The sequence below is a fragment of the Pelodiscus sinensis genome, chromosome 1, assembly GCF_052426305.1.
Source record: "Pelodiscus sinensis isolate ZL-2025 chromosome 1, ASM5242630v1, whole genome shotgun sequence".
Classification (NCBI taxonomy): domain Eukaryota; kingdom Metazoa; phylum Chordata; order Testudines; family Trionychidae; genus Pelodiscus; species Pelodiscus sinensis.
Genome location: NC_143052.1, coordinates 309,513,280 through 309,519,922, shown reverse-complemented (window position 1 = coordinate 309,519,922; position 6,643 = coordinate 309,513,280).

Here is a 6,643-nt window from a genome sequence, read left to right as displayed (position 1 = left end):
CCATATTTCACAAGCTCTTTGGCTGCCTCTTCTTCCACATATGGATTAAATGTACCTACAGACATTGGCAATGTGTCCTATTGAACCATGGAGATAAATACTGTGAGGAGACACCTTCGCCTTCTAAAAGCAGGATAGCTATGACACAATTAAGGGCATCTGTTTGGTTAGTTATGACAACCCTCGGAAGTCTCAGAAAAAGACGCCTGTGTCAGAAGAAACAGCCCAAATAATGGACACATAAGCAAATATGCAGTAGAGTCAATATTCTGTCGCTGGGTAAAGCAATAGCCATGTTCATGATTTGCATTGGCTGCCTCTTTGCATGAAGAGATCCCCCTTCCCCCTAATTATTGTAACAGATAATGGGTGACAATCAATTCTTTATGTGCAGGTAAAAAGAGAAGATGTAGATTAGGGCCATAAACATGACAGCTGTGCACAGAAACACAGTTATTACCAGAACCTGATCCTGCAGCCATTACCATATAAACAGCCCGAGAAGGCAACGGAAGTTGTCAGCAACCACAAGATCAGGCCTCTGATTTGTGTTATATTTTTTTTCAGGAGCCCACTCAGGCTGAAGTTACGTGTTATCATCATGGCTATTAGCTTGAGTTTTATTGTTGCTATAGGAGCACTGCATCACCTGCACTAAAGAATTGGCAGAAAAGCACAGCCAGTGACACTGAAAGCCTCTGGAAAGCAGCTGATAGGTTCTGTCAGATTACTCTGAAGTCCTCTCCTGAAGTGTCATTGCGGAAGAGCAGACGTGCTCTTTTGGAAGCCCTGTCCTCCTCCTTCCACGAGGAAGAAGGGCTCTTCAGAAAGAGGAGATTTTTCTGAAATTTGGCCCGGTGGTTTCCGAAAAAACTATCGGAAAAAGGCACGCAATTTGTGTACCTTTTTCTGATAGATCAGTGTAGCCTAGACATAGCCTGTAAGTGCACCTCCTTACGTTTATAGTGTAGACCTGCCCTCAGATAACTTTCCTCTACTCCAACAGTAGAATTATTGTATCCAAAGTCTAATGTATCCTGACTAGTTACTCACATGCAAAGTATGACTGGGCCTTTCAATAGCATCCTTCATACAAAACTCCACAGCCAGCATCAGAATGGTCAGTTATTCAAATGATCAGTTCTGCTGTGGTTCTTGCAGCTACAGTTGTGGTAGTGAGGGAAAAGTTGTACTGCATCCATCCTGAGGCAGTCATGCAGTCTCCGTAAACAGTGCTTTTGCACCTCTTTATAGAGCTGCAGCATGGAGACTATTGATGTTTGCACCCCAGTTTTCCATGATCACAGTCTCATTAACCACCCTACACAGTAAAGCGCCTCAGAATGTCCACTGGTCCCTGGCTTATGTGGGAACCCAAGACATTCTCTGCAGTGAGCTGGGGCTGTGAAAGAGTGAATTATGCCCATGCAAGGAACGCTTTCCCAGCATCTGGTTGATGGGGAGCATTCTACCTCAGCAGGGAATTCTTTCTCCCAGACAGAAGTAGCGCTAGATCCTGTCACACCATGTCGCTAAGTGGATCATCACCAGCAAGCACTGAACCTGGGATTTCCAAATCTAAAGCTACTGACCTCTATAAGCTGAGCTAAAAGACCTCTCAGTGTTGGCTTCTAGGTTCATTGACCTCTCTACATGACCTAGAAGGGGACAGAGTGCCACACTTAGGCTACGTCTAGACTACCTGCAGCTTCCGAAAGATATGCAAATTAGGCGTGAATTTACATATCTTCTTCTGATCCTTTTTTCAGAAGAGCTTTTTTCGAACCCTCCCCCCTCCCAAAAGCAGTCTAGATGTGATTTTTCACCCACTTTTTCTAAAAAACTCTGTAAACCTCATTGTTTGAGGAATAAGGGTTCTTTCAAAAAAGCGGGTTTTCGCGTGAAAAACCTCATCTTTTTTTAAAAAAACTCTCCTGAAAAAGGGATTGGAAGATATGCAAATTTACACCTAATTTGCATATCTTCTTTCGAAAGCTGCGGGTAGTCTAGACGTAGCCTTAGTTGCTATAGGTTACATAGTAATATAGGTGGCCAAGGCCTTGAGATACTTCCTGGATCACCTTTGGCCTCGATCACCAACCATTGCCCTCTGAAATGGCTGCAAATGATGGAGACCAATGCCAGTTGTCATGCTAATATCTGGCTTAGCAGCCCTATGCTTTCTCTGCGCATCATACACCAACCCACAGGAGTATAGACTGTTTTTTGAGGATGAGGGAGGTTTGCTTCTTGAAGACTGTCAGGGCCATCTTCCAGGAGGTGGGAAGGGACTGGGAATATGTATACACATTTCATGGTAAATGCAATGCAGCCTACAAAGGGTGACCATATTGCTACCTGCTGGTCATATGGCTCAGTGGGGGAGGGTATACAAGAAAACGGACCACTGGTTAAAAGGGAGCAGAGATGAAAGGTGTATCCTCTTTTCCTGCTCAGGGCAGAGAAAGCCTCTAGGATCCGCTACCCTCATTTCAATTGAGTTTTTCATTTGTGACCATCTTTTGTGATCAATAGATAATGCTCTGTGAAAACTAAAAGTGCATTAAAAAGGAGTTGGGGTGTGGAGTTTGTTTCCCTTCTTTGATTTATCTGTTTGCTATAGGTGTGTGTGTGTACTATTGGGATGTAATATTCCATTTAATTAATTAGCCAGTTAAACATTATGTTTAGATGATGTTTAACCAGTTAACTGAGTAAATGATGGCTGAGCTGGGCTGGAGCTTCCTCCCTCCCCTTCCCCCCTGCAGTGTGTTTGGGTCCAGCCCGCTGCAAACAGGGGCTGCTCTGGCCAGGTCCAACCCTGTGGGGCTGCTTCAGCCCCTGCTGGTTAACCAATATTGTCTTCAAGTTGTCATTGTTAAGTCCAAGTCAAGTCTCAAGTCACTACAATTCAAGTCTCAAGTTGAGTCTTGAGTCCCTAAAGTCACTTTCGAGTCAAGTCCCAAGTCAAGTCTCAAGTCTTAATTTTAAAAATGTCAAGTCACTTTTGTACAAGCCATCAATATCGGCATTTTTGGACAATTTTTTCACCAAGTCAATTTAACAAAATTAGCAAGTCTCAAGTCGAATTTCAAATCACAAACAATGAACCCGAGTCCAGTCTCAAGTCAAGTCACCTAGGCAACTTAAGTCGGACTCAAATTCAAGTCGTGGGACTCGAGTCAACAACTCTGTGGTTAACTATAATCTATGATGCTTACTGATTAACCATTCACATCCGTAGTGTATTGCAGTGGGTGTGTCACTATTTTGAGTATAGTTTGTGCTACAGTGGAAAGACTTTTTTGGACAAAGTTTTCCAACTTTTTAAAACTCGAACTTCAGGTCCCGACTCCTGAACCAAGCTGGACTGGAAGCAAGGTACAGCCCAGCTGGCACTTGACACTGTTCTGTGTTGTGCTGCTCTGCTTTTCCTTGACCTGTGGGCAGTGCGCCAGCTGCGCTCCATTTTGTTGTACTGCATGCCGTGAGCAGCATGCCAGCTGGCTCCTGCTCTGTGTGCAGCGTGTTGCTGGTCCTCATCTGCCACCAGCTGCAGAAACCAAGGCAGTGACTCCTCTCAATGTCAGGTTCAGTGGGCCCAAGAAGCAAAATGGATCCATCAATGGAGGGCCAAGTTCTCACCAGCAGAGATGTGAGATGTCATGGTCTGGTGCACTATGCAGAGCAGTGAGGGATTGTCATTATGTGCCCTGTAATTCTGAAACCCTGAAATGCTCTGCTGCTGTAGCTCACAGCTTGGACACCAACAGACAAAACATTCCAGTCACACCCTGAGGCTACAGCTACACTGCAGGCTTCTTGTGCAAGAACTGTTTTGCACAAGAGTTCTTGCACAGAAGGTCTTGTGCAAGAGCGCATCCACACTGCCATGTGCTTTTGCACAAGAGATGTGCTTTTGCGCAAGAGCATCCATGGCAGTGTGGATGCTCTCTTGCACAAGAAAGCTCTGATGGCCATTTTAGCCATAGGGGTTTCTTATGCAAGAAACCCCTGTTACCCGTCCACACTGCCTTCTTGCGCAAGAGCTCTTGCACAAGAGGGCTTATTCCTCATGGGGAGAGGAATAACTCTTGCGCAAGAAGCCCTCTTTTCTGACGCTTTACCCTAAATTTACTTGTGCAAGAACAGCCGTTCTTGCGCAAAAAGCCTGCAGTGTATACGTAGCCTGAATGTCTCTGTGTTGTACAACCTGGTAACAGAAACTCTGGCTCCAGCAACCTGCCTACCATACAACAGCCCCACTGGATTAGTTACTTCTCCAACACACTCCCACTCCTGAATTTCCCCAGAGCCATGTGCCCTGACATGCCCAGTTTTGGATCATTCATACAAATAGTAAGGTTTTTTTTCCTTCTTTAAAGAGGCAAAAGCTTATCACAGCCTATTAATTAAACTGGGATAAATACACCTTTCCCTTCAAACACAGCATTGTGTGGGTTTCTAGTAAAAATAACTTACATCCTGTGGTTAATAAATGTGTTTTAAGTGATGCCAAGTAAGAGGACTAATGGTAGAAAGGATAGAAACACAAAAATACAATGGCAAACATCTAACTTACTATGCTACAGCTTTGATTCAAGGTAGATTTCTTGGGAAGTGGGTTTTGCCCATGAAAGCTCATGATACTAAGGTGCCACAGGACTACTCATTGTTCTTGCTAGTCTGTTTTCTGTCCAGCCACGTCCGACTTTCTCTCAGCTGGGACCCACCACAAAAGTACAAAGTGCTGGCTTCCCTTGTCTGCCCACCTGAAAGATCTTTGCTCAAGCTACCGGGGGAAAGCTGTTCTAGATTTGATCCCAACAAATAGGGAAGAACTGGTTGAGAATATGAAAGTGGAAGGCAGCTTGGGTGAAAGTGATCATGAAATCATAGAGTTCACAATCCTAAGGAAGGGTAGAAGGGAGAACAGCAAAATAGAGACAATGGATTTCAGGAAAGTAGATTTTGGTAAGCTCAGAGAGCTGACAGGTAAGGTCCAATGGGAATTGAGACTGAGGGGAAAAACAGCTGAGGAGAGTTGGCAGTTTTTCAAAGGGACATTATTAAGGGCCTAAAAGCAAACTATTCAGCTATGTTGGGAAGATAGAAAATATGGCAAAAGACCACCTTGGCTTAACCACGAGATCTTGCATGATCTAAAAATAAAAAAGGAGTCATCTAAAAAATGGAAAGTAGGACAAATTACAAAGGATGAATATAGGCAAACAGCACAAGAATGCAGGGGCAAGATTAGAAAGGCAAAGGCACAAAATGAGCTCTAACTAGCTATGGGAATAAAGGGAAACAAGAAGACTTTTTATAAATACATTAGAAGCAAGAGGAGGACCAAGGACAGGGTAGGCCCACTGGTCAGTGAAGAGAGAGAAACAGAAACTTGGAAATGGCAGAGATGCTTAATGACTTCTTTGTTTCGGTCTTCACTGAGAAGTCTGTAGGAATGCCTAACATAGTGAATGCTAGTGAGAAAGGGATAGCTTTAGAAGATAAAATAAAAAAAAGAACAAGTTAAAAATCACCTAGAAAAGTGAGATGCCTGCAAGTCACCAGGTCCTGATGAAATGCATCCTAGAATACTCAAGGAGCTGATAGAGGAGGTATCTAAGCCTCTAGCTATCATCTTTGGAAAATCATGAGAGACAGGAGAGATTCCAGAAGATTGGAAAAGGGCAAATATAGTGCTCATTTATAAAAAGGGAATTAAGAACAACCCAGGAAACTACAGACCAGTTAGTTTAACTTCTGTGCCAGGGAAGATAATGGAGCAAGTAATTAAGGAAAAAATCTGTAAACACTTTGAAGGTGGCAAGGTGATAGAGAACAGCCGGCATGGATTTGTAAAGAACAAATCATGTAAAGCCAATAGGATAATGAGTCTTGTGGATAAGGGAGAAGCAGTGAATGTGGTATACCTAGACTTTAGTAAGGCATTTGATACGGTCTCGCATGATATTCTTATCAATAAACTAGGTAAATACAACTTAGATGGGTCTACTATAAGGTGGGTATATAACTGGCTGGATAACCGTACTCAGAGAGTAGTTATTAATGGTTCACAATCCTGCTGGAAAAATATAACAAGTGGGATTCCACAGGGACCGGCTCTGTTTAATATCTTCAACGATTTAGATATTGGCATAGAAAGTACACTTATTGGCTGTGTCTACATTGGCACCCTTTTCCGGAAAAGGGATGCTAATGAGACACTTCAGAATTGCAAATGCCGCAGGGGATTTAAATATCCTCTGCGACATTTGCATGAACATGGCTGCCGCTTTTTTCAGCTCGGGGCTTTGCTGGAGAAAAGCGCCAGTCTAGACGGGATCTTTTGGAAAATAAAGCCTTTTCCGGAAGATCCCTTATTCCTGATTTTAAGAGGAATAAGGGATCTTCCGGAAAAGGCTTTCTTTTCCGAAAGATCCCATCTAGACTGGTGCTTTTCTCCGGCAAAGCCCCGAGCTGGAAAAAAGCGGCAGCCATGTTCATGCAAATGTCACGGGAGATATTTAAATCCCCCGTGGCATTTGCAATTCCGACTGGTCTCATTAGCATCCCTTTTCCGGAAAAGGGTGCCAATGTAGACACAGCCCTCAAGTTTGCAGATACCACTAAGCTGGGA